The following is a 13,770-nucleotide window of genomic DNA, read 5'->3' as shown; positions in this document are numbered from 1 at the left end:
TTGCTCAGATGCTTAGAGGCTCAGTTCTGATTTTTACCACTTGATATGAGTAACACTGAGATTTCTTTTCAGGATTTTGCTGTTTCCTTTGTTTTATTTTGACAATCCCAAAGGACATAGCTAGAAGCCATAGTCATATCTGGGTCAGGATTTTCACATCTGATTATTGAATCTCTTGGGAAAACTATTTGTCTGGAATTGGAGAGAAATTAATGCATTAATTTCCTTTAATATAGTATAATATCTGCATTTTTGATCAATACCTAGCTACAATTCTTGTGGAAAGGGGCTCAGCTGCTCTACATGAACAAACAGGGCTTTGCAGAGAACTTTCTGTAGAGGCAACACAGGTAAATCATGTCACAACCTCATTCTCTCTTCTCCACCATGTGCCTTCTCTTCAAAACCATGGCACTTAAGGAGTATTTGCACTCACAGACAATCTGGGGGATGGGAGCCTTCTTAAAAAAAACCTCTGCTGGCTTCAGAAGCCTTGTAAAACTCCAACATGGCAACCAGGCTGCAAGTAGGCAAGGAAGTGATAGGAAAAAGTGACAAGTGTGGCTGTCCTGACTCCTTCTCCCTCAAAGAGCTGGAAAATACAGCAGGAGGGCAAGACGATCACGCCCTTTCCCGTAAGAAAAAATTGAGGATTTCCCTCCTTTTGCCAAGGTAAAATCTATAAGGAAACTATTGTGGCATTTCCCCAAATTGCTGTTACACAAGTTGTGGCATCTGCCCTGTCCCCTCCAGTGGGAAGGAGCAAGCACAGACTTGCTGCAGCTGGATGACAGCAAAGGACAGAGGCAGGCAGACTTTATCACCCTGTGTCGTTACTGGCACGAGTAAGGACTTCTGTAGTACAGGAGGAGCTGGTTCTGAGCCAACCTGCTCAGGCTCCCAGCAGGCATTAGTCATTTTGATAATGGTCTAAATGCAGCCACCCAGTTACTGCTTGGCAAGCTTGAATCTCTGCCATGCGCACGCTGATAGAAGGAGCGCCAGGCACCCGTGTCAGCTGAAAGATACTGCCAGTGGCTGGGGGAAAGCCAAACAGAGCAGGTGGGTGTGGTGTGAGCACACAAAGACTCGTGTTGGGTCAATGAATATACTCAGGTAAGTGAGAACCAAAGCAGAGACTGCTGGACTGTTTGACAGTAATGATGGAAATAGTTACCATTGGGAAAGTGGTGCCTGTTCACTCGTTATGATGTTGCTATGTGAAATTTCCATGATTTTCCTTAAAATGGTGTTTGTTACACTTTGAAGTCCTTACTTGGTAGGGCAAATGCATTTACTCACGGAAAGTGAAAAAAGATCTCATTTCATCCAAGGAGCTGTATGGTAATTCCTTTAACCATTCACACATGGCAGATCCTAGTCCTCTTTCTAGCTGTAGCAGATAATTCTTTCCACTTCCCACATAAACATTGCAGTGCCCTCAGTCTGTTCCTGTAACTGAGTGGTTGATCCTCCAAGATGAAAAAAGCTCTGAAAAACCAGACTCATCCATACTGTTCATGTTGTCCCCACCCTTTACCTTACTTTTATGTTTAAAAGTGTTGAAGGTAACCTGAAGGACTTCGACCAAGCAGCTGGGACCCTCAACAGCCAGTAAAACCTTTTTTCAGTTGCTCTAAATGAAAACTGCTCAAGTCTGGTCAGTAAAACCAGTCGCAATCCCTATTTTGCATTTCTGAAAGTTAATTTTTTCTCCATAATTTCATCTATTTTTTTGAGAGCCAGAAACTAGAAGGCTGCTGACTATGTATTTTGCATGATAGAAACGATGCAAGCAGAGCATTTTTAAATAGCTCAAGAGAGTGGTGTCACAGACAGCTGTGACAATCCAGCAGCTTCCCCCTCAGTCTGGAATCTCCATCCCCCTCCAGGGCCATAGAATCCTATGGTGGATCCTTTATGGTGGCTCTTGTGCCAAGACAACTTGTTATTTTATCAGTCATATCACAGTAAGAAGAAAAAGTGGCTAAAAAAAGTCCAAGAAATGTGGGAACTGGTGCAAAGCAGAGCAGGAGCACGTGGCTGGGATGTGCCAGGTCCTGCTTGTTTACAAAATTTGCAAACCCATCATCTGCAGAATATCAATAAAAGACAAACTTCTCATTCCAGACCAGAGTCACTGGACAGCTATTGCAGGAGCCTGCTGTTGAGTTTGGCAGAATCAGACTGGAAATAAAATGCTGAACTGAAAGCACATACCCCGTAGCTGAGAGAAAAATTCAGAGTCTATTAATAATGTGACATGTAGGACCCAAGAAACATGTAAAGTGATTCTGTCACAGAAAGTGCCTTTCTGATATGAAAATCCTGAAGAAAAAGTTGAGTACAAATGTACTATTTCTTAATTCTCTAGGAGGGATAAGTTAAAACTTCAAATACAAAATTTGGATTTCATAGCAAAAAAACCAAACACCCCAAACCCCAACCAACAATCCCAAACTAAAACAAAATGGCTGTAATTAGGGCTGAATACTTATGGAGTAAAATGAAAGACTGCCCAAGAGAAAAAAACATGTCACTGACTAATCAAAGAATATTTCAAATTAGGCAAAATTCTCATTGAATTTGCTGCAGAAAGTTGACAGTGACCACAAAACTGATCTTTAAAGAAATCTCAAAAAAAAAAAAAAAAAGAGTTCTTCCTAAAACATAAGAAATTTCTTTTGTGCAAAAAGTAATTGAGGGGCTGGAGGAAAAGCAGCCAGTTTTATTTGGGTAATTACCCAAATATTGGATTTAATTTGTGATTTCATGGGTAGGGTCACCAGATGTTAACTTTACACAAACCATGCTCTTCTCAAGGGAGAGCTGCAGCTGAGTAAGAGCCCGAGTGTCTGATCCAAAAACTATTGGCAAGGGAGAGAATGTTTCCAATGATCTGTGGAGGTCTAGATCTCAGAAGAGGAAGCAAGAGCAGAGTCTTCTCTGAGTGTACAAAGAACCAAAGCCTCTTGGCCAACAGCAGGCACATGCAGGGGCTAGCACAAGGATTCCTTTGGATGACTGGTACACACACATCATCACTGCTTCAAAGAAGGCATACAGGACAATACTGAGTTCTTGGAAAAATGGGAAGAGGAAGGAAAAAAGGAGGGGAAAAATCAACAGTAATTTTTAACTTACTGGAATCCAAAATTATTTCCACAGAAAATGTGGTTGGTTACTATAATTTGGAAAATTATTTTTGCAATCTGCCTGTTGGTGATTCCTTGAAATGAAAGAGCAGGCTTTAGGCCAGTAGGCTTATTTTCTTGCACAGGAACTGTTAAGTCCTTTCATCTTGCTGCAGAATACTTTTTTAAAACTTTAACTTTCTCAATGTTTGAATCATACATGAGGTAAGAGAGTAGCTCAGGGCAGTAGTTAGTTTCTCCCTGGAGGATGTTCTCCCATGGCAGGGGCTGTGGGCTCAGGCTGGGTGCTGAGCCTGCTGTGCTTTGGTTACTCCTCATTAAATCCACAGCATGGATTTAATGAAGGTTAGAGGGAGAACAAGAGGGGCCATAAACCAACAGCTCTGCTACAACACAGTCTCACCTCAACTCAGTGCAACAGAATCAGCCCTTGGCAGGTCTAGGGCAGGACAAATTAACTTTTTCACTGTTCACTGACTAGCAAAGTGCTTCTGTACCACAGAGACCCCTGCCACGATCATGTGGCTCTGCCTGTAGCAGAACTTGGCACACCTGTGCTTTCTGGAGGTGCTTCAGATGCAGCAGGCACAGCACCAAAGAACTCAGCTGTCCTGGGAAATACTGAGGGAATACACAACAGGGATTTATTTGTTCCCACACATTCACAAAAACACCAGCTCAATCTGCACCAGAAGCAAATCTGAAATGAAAGAGGATATTATGGTGTACATCAACAAACTGTTCCCAGGCATAGTTCTGGAGAAATTATTACTCAGCTAGTAAAAGTATTTTAACGAGATTTGCACAGCTCTTGTCATATATGCTCAAACACGTTTGCAGAGATGCATTCAGTGTGGCACATGCACACTGATGTCAGTTCCAGTGACATGCTCTTTGCACACTTGAATTGCCCTGACAGTACTGTGGCAGCAAGGCTGCGAAAACAGTTGTTTTTAACAGAGGTACAGGAGGTCAGCTCAGCAGAAGTGACTGTAACTTTCAGTAAAGTGCCCGTTTAGTGAACCGAGTCTGGGATAGTTGTGCTTTTGTAGTTCAAAGGGAGCGTCTCTCTACACGTTTGGCTTTTAACACCATCCCTCCATGTGATTAAAGAAAGCCACAAGAAAGAGGTTTCTACATTATTATCTCTTCCTGGAAAACAAACCTGTCTGTTTCCCCGAAGTTTGCTGGTACAGAATTATGCAGCTTTAAACGCAGCCAGACATTTTGGCTGCCCATCCACTTGCTTTCCTTGCAGCTGTCATTATCTCTGTTTTACTTTACCTGAACTTAACAACCCCTCACTCCCTTTCCTCCTCGGTTTCACTAACTCTTCAAAATGAAAATCAATAGTGCTCCTTTTACTCCAAAGTACAGCCTTTCAGATCATCACGTCATATCGTGCAGCAGCTGCTTGGAGCCTGTGTGGCAGAAATAGCCCTTGGATGAAGGGTTTCCAGTAAAAAGCTGCCTTTTTCTAGCATTTCACTCTTAGCCTTTTACATTGTTTTAGATCAACATTGGGTTTTTATCAAGGGATTCAAGTGACATGTTAGTGGCATGGCTAAGACAACTCAGAAAGCTTTTAAAAAGTATTTCATCTAAGAGACACTAAATAAACAAAGATCTGAGTGAGTGGATTCCATTCCTGTCAAATGGTCATTGAATTAAAACAAATTTACCTCAAACCTCTCATTAACAGAAGAACTGCATGTGTAATTTAAGTTTCTGTTTTGCTTTTAACAGTATTGTAAATGGATTATAGTAATCCTACTCCTTTTTAAGAAAGTTGTCCTTATGACAGATACATGAAAGGCCTCAGGAAACCCCCCTCCCTCTTCCTCTAGAAGTGTAAGGTTTGTGAGGAAGAGATGGTATTGCAAAAGTCTGGACATAACGTAACAGATTTTCCCAGCAGACAGGGCAGACCCTGGATCCTCAGGGTGGTCTCCCTGGTGCTGCTGTGCAGATGGGTGGCCTGGTCCCTGCCTGGAAGGGAACAGCACAGACTGAAAGACCTGAGCACTGAAAGCGAAGGTGCTACAGCTGCCAGTTCTCATAATCCAAGTTATCTGAAATACCAGATCACTTCAGAGACAAGCCAGGTTTCTGTCAGCACTGTGGAGTAGCTGACTTCTATAAACTTCTGAAGGAGTTCACAGTATAAGTGACACATGGAAAAGCTGAAAGTGGCAGTTCTGAAAAACACAGTGACAGGGTTGTGGGCAAAGGACTGCAGCAAGGCAAATTTTTGCATTTGTTTTATCTTGAGTCTTTTTTATAAGAAAGTTTGGAATAATTTTTTATACATACATACATACATACATACATACATACATACATATATATATATACACACACACACTACAAATGCTTCTTTTTAGAGACAGTTGCATCCTACAGGAACACTGCAGTTGAGAGTGTGTGAAAGCTTTGCTGCAGCTGCATAGTGACCTCTTTATAACCTTCTTTGTGCCTGCATGAAGGACCAGTCAGCAGCTGTGTCACTCAGCTTGGATTTTAAGATTTCTTCCTTTACATAACCCCAGACAGGTTTTCCCCCATTCCAGAGAAATGTAGCTGGTTTTGTCCCAACTCCCTCCTCCTCACAGACCCTTCCTGTGCAAGCAGACACCCTCATCATGATGCCACTATCAAACAGCAGCAGCTATGACTGCATGGGCTGCATTTGCTTCCTTCCTTCCTTCATTCCCTCCCTCCCTGTGGCAGGCACAAGAACCCTGGATCTCTCTCTCTCTCCCCCTATTATGGTGCTGCCTGGCTGCCCAGGTAATACTTGGTATTTTACTGGGTTTGCAGTGTCTTCTATGGGAAGAAATGACAGAACAGAAGCAAGTGTCCTGCAGGCTAAAGCTGACTCACAAGTGCCCTGTATTACTATTGTAGTAATGTTTCCCTAAGTCCAGAGAAATGAGGCTGAATTCCAGACATGGTGTCCAGGGAGAGCACAGACACTTCATCTTTGTCAAGCAGATGGGAGAAGGCTCAGAGTTGAAAACAATAGAAAGAAAGAGCAAACTTTTCTTTAGCCTACACACAGGCTGGTTGTATGATCTGATATCAGAAATATACATAAAGCCAGAGACAGATGTGGCACTAAGTGACTTGTTGGGTGTCTGTTCATTCAAACCAGAATTACTCTACAGTGCCCACAATCCATTAGAGACAGAGTGCCTTAATTGAAAATAATCTGGTGAGAGAATTATTTAGCCCAGATGTGTGTGGATGATGAGCAGGAGTTCCAGGTTCCAAAATAGCCCCACTAAAGCTCAGCAAACAAAGGAAGAATCTCTCTGATTATTTCTGCCAAATGCAGGACACCAAAGCCACCTCATTGGCAGCCTTCCAGAACTGATGTTCACTAAGAGTAATGATTCATATTTACACTGTTCTTCCTCAAAATACAGGGGAATTTTGAAGCATATCCAGACATGTAAAACTTTTCTTTAAGCAAGTCTCATTGCAAAGTATTTTTATACTGAGAATTCCCCCCTACTTCTGGAAGTATCTGCAACATAGAAAGTAACAAAATGCGTCCCAGTATACTGCAGCCCAGTCTGACTGGGGCAGAGCTGAAATGCTTCTTGTTGGAAGTCTTTAAGACATAGATTCTAAGATGAATCAGGAATTAATTCCAGCTATTTTCAGCCCACATCAAAAATTCATGCCTCACTGAATGCCATCCAGTGTTTCAAAGATAAGCATTTTGAGTAAGTGCCACCTTCACCAACGTTACAAAAGTACTTTATTTTTGACTCACATTTTACTTTCCTCTAGTATTCAAATTCCCTATTCTAATCACCATTTCCAGTGAACCCTTATCCATTTCTGGAGATCTATACTTTTCACTAGTTGGAGAGAAGAAACACTGGACTTAAGCACCAGAATTACTCAGCAATGAAACAAGAGTTTGCTTTATGACCAAAAAAAGCTAGACTGGAAAAAATGTATCCTCTGTGGAACTGACTCAGTGTGATGGAAAGTGGCAGACACACTATTGACAGTATTGTTCTTCTCAGGTCATCCCCTGACAGGCTTTTTCAGTGCTGCAGTACAAATTACAGGAACTGGCCCCAGCCAGACCCACAATCCACATGTTAGCAGCAATAACAAGGTTCAAAGGTGGATTACACATATGTTGATTATGGGAAGAAGGAAATTGATTCATTATTAGAGAACAGAGCATCTTATACAAGCTCTGTTACCAGGAATATTCAGAAATGTATTGCTGCAATGTCCCCCTCAGAAGCCATGTCACTCACCTATTCTGGCACAGGAAGTGAATGACCTCAGATTTTACCTCATCACACACATCCTGTCCCCATGCAAGTCCTTCAGCCAGGTGGGCACTCACAGCACCCACATCCACTCAGCCACAGCACTCTGCTGAGATGCCTGCTGGTGGTGCCAGTTCTGGCTGGCTAATCATTCAGATGGGCATCCCCCAGCTGGGGCTTGAAACTCCCCTTGACTACAGAGCCCTTCCTGTCCTGAACAAATACTCCTGTATTTGTAGTAAACACAAACAAACAATCAGGATGAATAGCATGGAGAGGATATTAAACAGCAATAGAAGAGTTGGCAAAGAATTCAACATCACCAAAGGAAAATATCATTTAATATCACTGAGCTTAACTAGCTCAGGAAAATATCCCAGAATAGCCCTTATTTGGTAGTTAGAGTTATTGGGAAAAGCAGCAGGAAGTATGCTGGAGACAAGGGGAAATCCTGCTGCTAAACCATGAGAAGTTGAACACAATTTCTATTTTCACTCTAGGCTGCACTGTGCCACTCACTCCTACTGACAAAAACCACACACCTTCAGCTTGTATCAAGATCACATTGAGTAGAAAACCTGCCCAAAGTCTAGCTTTGGTAAATCACAAAATGAAAACACTCACATGGTAAATACTCCAATTCAGTTTCCTGAGTCTGTTTAATATAGGTGGATATTTAAATTTCTATCTGACAAATCTCAATTCCTTAAATTATTTATACTTCCTTTGGAAAAAGCTATAACAGCTTTTTATAGAGCATAGTCAATGAAACTAATGTACAGTACTTTTAGTGAACTTATATCTAAAAGGACACCACTTTAATATTTTAAGAGCAGGAAAAATACACATAGGTTGAGAGAAATGAAAAAGAAATGTTTGAAGAGAAAAAAGGGAAGGTGTGAGATTGGAGTGTCTGCAGTGAACCCCACAGCAAAAGGCTAGAGGGGGCTGTAAGCGAATATCAACCCTGCATGGTCAAAATAGAGGCAAGAAGGAACTAAGAAAGAAGGTGAAGAAAAAAATTAAAGTCCATTCATAAGGAAGAAGTGTTTTTACAGCAACACAGCCATTGTACAGCTCTAACCTCTAGTTTACTTTGGCACCTTTACTAGATATGGTTTGATCTGAGATGGGATGAAATCCTATATTGGTTTAAGAACTCTTAGTAAAATGTCCCATCTATGAACCATGCAGAGATTCCCTTTCTACATATATTTTAGTATAAACATGTTACTATTTTATTATTCTAAAAATGTGCTTTATTTGTTTTAGTATAAAAGGAAAATGTACACTGTAGAGTCCTGGAAGAGAATTAACAAAACAATTCTGTCACTGGGGCCCAAACTTAAAAGGGCACAGGCACTTGAGCTGCCTTAAACTTCAGCTTGGTATTAGGTAAGTGACATATAAAAGATTTTGGTGGAGAAAATATATCAGAGTGTAGTTAAATGGAATTTCTGGAATGGTTTATTGGGTTGCTGTGAACTCTATCAGAAGAAATGTGTATACCTGTTAGCAGGATTTTAAAGCACTATTCCACCCAGCAGCCTCCTGAGTGAGGTTGGCTCAGTGGCATCTGCTGAACATGTTGTCCAATTAAGCAAGACACTGCCAGGAATCACAGAGCTGCAAAACATTTTCTTCTCCTTTTAGACATTTCTCTTTTCAAGAACCAACCTTCAAAATTCAGTATGGACAGAGGGTTCTGAGCTCCAGCTCTAAACATAAAACACATTTTGACACAAGTTTGATCACATGCTAGAGGTGACACATGGCTCCAAATCCAGTTCCTAAACTGCTGCTAGGGAGAGGAGAACACAGCAGAGCTTGTGAGCAAGAGCATGAATGGCTCCCACAGCAGCTGTGGCTGGCTCAGCTCCTGGCCTTGCTGCAGTGCTCCCTGCTTCAAGGAGTCTCCTGCTTGGGCTGCAGGGACTACACCACGGCCTGCAGCCTTCAGCTGCCGCCAGGAGCAGCAGCAATAAACACAGGCAGCAGTGTTGTGTGGTGAGGGGAATCCTGTGTGTGACAGCAGTGTCAGATCTCCAGAGGCAAGGTGCTAAGGACCAGTGTTTTAGGCTAAAACTAATGACACCAGCAAACAACCCACTGTTTATAAAGCTTATACTCTTTTGTTGATATTAGGTATGGAAAGCAGGCTTTAGACCTCCCACAGTGAAGATCAAAGTTGTTTTGAAAGGATTCACATATCCCAGGATCTTAAGTCTTACCCTCAAGCCAAACCACTCCTTTAATAACAAGACTGTCAACTGCCAAAGAGCAGGTCAGAGATCTGGTTGTGGGTGAAAAGAGAAAGACTTTAGCACAAACTTGTCATTCATGTGGGACACTTTTTTCTCTTCATCTTCCTGCTCTCAGCTTTGTCTCTTAACAGCTTTGAATCTCTTACCTGTGTTAGGCTTATTCCAGTCCCTACACAGCAACAGACACAATCCCCTCTGTGCCTTGGGGGTGAAAATAGCAAAGAAACCATCTGAATTGCCTCAAAGATAAAAGTATATCAAATGTCTGTCTACATTAAAAATACATTAAGTTCTTGTCTTCTAAGTCTTTGAATTTGGGCCTTATGAACTTTATGAGGTGACAATTGTGCAGGAACCAAGAGTCAAAGCACAAACTGTGCTAAAACGTCTGCCACTACTAATGAATTTCCACACTAACTTTTGGTCTAATCAAGCCTAGTTTTACACTGCTAACATTACCTGGTCAAAATAGTTATACCAGAATATGCCCTAATATGAAGTTCGCTTCCATTCCAGTAGGAATTACCTTAATTACCTTAAGGCACCTCTAACTCAGTTAATTTCTAATCATCTGATGCTGCTGGACTCCATTGTAACCCTACAATCATGAACAAGGACTTCTGCCTTTAGAGAGATAATGGTCTCTATTCTAGTACAAGAGGTAGAAACCAAAAGGAGTTATAGCTTCATACTTCTTGTAAATACCGCCTCTTATTCAAGTATGCTTATGCCTGAGAGCAGCTTTTTCCTTTTAACTTTTGGTACCAATATTTTTAAACTACAAAGCAAGGGCTTTATACTTGCAGAATTAAAGACAGATACAATCTTTAGAAAAAAAACCACATTTATTTTCCCACATCCTGGGCAGCTGCAAGATCCTTTGCATGTTATTAATGACCTTTCTATGTACTTCAGACTCAATCACTCTGGGAGAATACTTTGCTTTAACTGCTTACCTGAACCCCAAATTTTTCTTAATGCTTCTTACTCCTGTGTTCCCCTCCTAAATGTGTCAGGGACTGTCATTCAAAGAACATTTTCTTCACTGCCTGCAGGGCTGTGTATCTGCATCAGTGTGGAATGGATCTTTCTGTTAATGATTTATGGTATAAATTCAAAGCTATTTTCACATTTACAACAACATTCCATACATCCTCTTTCAAAGAGATTCAGGAACAAAAAAAGCACAGGGTTGCCACCAGCTGTCCAATGGGATAGATCTTGCAGGGCATAAGTGCCTTTGAGGCACATGAAGCAGGGTCTGACTACAGGAAACACAGATTGTTCCCAAGTTACACAGAGCTCAGCTGATGTTAACAAGAATTTCAACCAAATGAGTACATTCTGTGCAGGCAACAGCAGCTCACTAGATATTCAAGCACTCTGAACAGATAAGGTAAAAGATACCATATGCAGTGTGTGCTAAATGATTTAGCCAAATGTTTTGCAGGAAAATGTTGATGTATTCTATTCCAGGAATGTTTCCTGAGAAAAACAGCTGTTGATTCAGGACAGAAGATTTCAAGGCTGCCTCCATATACCAGCTGCAGCTTTTCAAGTAGCACTGAGTTATATAATTTAACTTATATTCATAGTTACTATGTTTTCACATAAATGGGAAAGAGGAAAGGCATCTATCAGTATGAGCAGAGTAAATTACACAAGCAGGACTAACTACTGATGTTTAAAATTGGACTCACAAGCTCAAATATAACTGGAGAAAGGACTAACAGACACAGCCTGTCCTGATGCCCACTCCCAAATGATACATGGGAAACTCAGTCACTTTGCTACCTCAAATTTAGGCTGGTTTCAGACTATGTCCTCTTCTTTCATATGTCAAAAATCTGAGGATATAGAAAACACCTTTTTCATCAGCTTTTCCTTTAGCTCTGATACAAAGAACTGCTAGTCAAGTGAGCTAGAAATTGTGTTGGTTTTGACTAGTTAGCTGGTGTGTGTTTTCAATTTGTGCTGAAAATAGTGTTCATAATTCAGGGATGTTTTTGTTATTGCCAAGCAGTGCTTACACAGAGCCAAGGCCTTTTCTGCTCCTCACCCCACCCAAGCAGCCAGGAGGCTGTGGGTGTGCAGGAACTTGGTGGGGGCACAGCCAGGGCAGCTGACCCCAGCTGACCCACAGGATATCCCAGACCATATGGGTGTTATACTCAGCACATAAATCTGGAGAAGAAAAAAGGGGGGATGTTCAGAATGACAGCATTTTCTTCCCAAGTGACTGGCTTGATAGAGCCCTGCTTTCCTGGGATGGCTGAACACCCACCTGCCCATGGCAAGTGGTGAATTAATCCCTTTGTTTCTGCATGGGGCTTCTGCATTTCCTATTAAACTGTCTTTATCTCAACCCACAGGGTTTTCTCACTTTTACTCTTCTAACTCCCTCCCACTGTGAGAGAGTGAGCGAGGGACTGTGTGGGGCTCAGCTGCCAACAACAGAACCATGGGTGGCTTCTCTGTGCTACAATTGCTTTTGTGGTCCTTGCTGTTCTTGCTTGATTTTGCTCAGCTGGTGAGGAGGAAGTGAAAGGAGAGAAGATGTAACCAAAGGGGTTTGCACTGAGAAGCTGTTCTTTCTCATGCAATTTTTTTTCACACCATCACAGCATTAGATTTTTCCAGCAGCACCCTTAGAAAGTTGTAAATCTTGAGGGCAACAAGGGTCAAAGGCTCTGCATATCCAACTGACAAGCTGAGAAGTGCTATCCCACAGTACTGCAAAACATCAGAGCCATCCTGTCTTATTTAAATCTGATGCTCTGACAGGTGAAGGCCACTTTTGTGCTTGTGCTCCATCATACAAGAGCTAGATAGCACCTTGCTAACACAGCACAGCACCTGACTGTGGGCATCAAACTGAACATCTCTCTTGCCTTTTGGGGAGAAGTCAAACAATAGGGAGTCCCTGCAGATGCCTCCACAGACGGCAGGTGGAGGAAGCTGTCACCATAATGATGACTGAGCAAGGTTGTTCCCTGGGTACATCCTGTATACCAAAAGCCAGAAGTGTTTAAGAAAACTAATAACCGGATATCCTGTTCTTTCATCTGTCATGCATGGAACTGAACAGGGGGTTTTTTTTCAAGGACACGACCAGCACCTCTAACCTATAGAGCCTGTGAACCCAACCTGCAAAGGATGAAGGATGAATTGTCCTTCCCTTTATAAGTCAAGATGTTCCCGTGAGGAAATAATGTATGGTAGAAGCAAACCTAGCAGAGAACTGCATGGCAAAATAATTGGGTAAAGCTGTGGGAATTGGGTAAAGCTGTGGGACATAAAAATGAAGAATATTAATGTTGTTGTGTAAAAAGCACAGATGAAAATAGCAGGAGAGTTTCAGTTATGCTGATGTGCAGTTCAATAATTGTGCAAAAGCAAGCACAGTTGCATATGGTGATCTCAGATTTGAGATGCAATCAAAAATGGGATAAATCAGGGAGTGAGACAGAAAATACCATAAGGTGACCTTGATATGTCTCAATATTGCAGAAAACAGAGTAGGCTTGGGAGTGCTCATCATCTATGAATTGGACCCTAAAATTGATAGGATTGCATAAAATTGTGCAACTTCGTAATTAACTTTGGGTCCTGCTGGTCAACAAGTTTTTTTGGTCTGGAGGTTTGAATTTTATGTTTTATACTTGCCAGTTATTTCTCCTTGACAAAAGCTTGGTTCTGCTTGGGCAATTTGTTGTTTTGCTTTTGAAAACAGACTGAGAATTTTATATCACTAAATATTATGGATCCATAATGAAACTGAGAGAGCTGGTAGTGCTGCTAAAGCCACTGCACCAGGCACATTTTCTGCTGAGCCCTTCACCCATGCCTTGTGCTTTGTCTGAGTTCAGGTGCTCTGTGACACTCTGATGCTTCCAGCTGCTCTATCCCCACTTTCCCTCAAGGAGACAAGGACAAAGGGCAGACCCTGGCCTTTACTGCCTCCACCAGTCACAGGCTGGAGGGGCTGTTTTGATGCAGGGAACCTTTCCAGTGCCATCATGCAGCCAGGAAAAGAAACTGCTCCTTAACAGA

Source organism: Melozone crissalis, unplaced genomic scaffold (assembly GCF_028551555.1).
Source record: "Melozone crissalis strain CALT ecotype California unplaced genomic scaffold, PUWL_Pcris_2 ptg000012l_1, whole genome shotgun sequence".
Classification (NCBI taxonomy): Eukaryota; Metazoa; Chordata; class Aves; order Passeriformes; family Passerellidae; genus Melozone; species Melozone crissalis.
The sequence above is the reverse complement of the archived record's forward strand: the minus strand, read 5'-3'. Positions refer to the sequence as shown.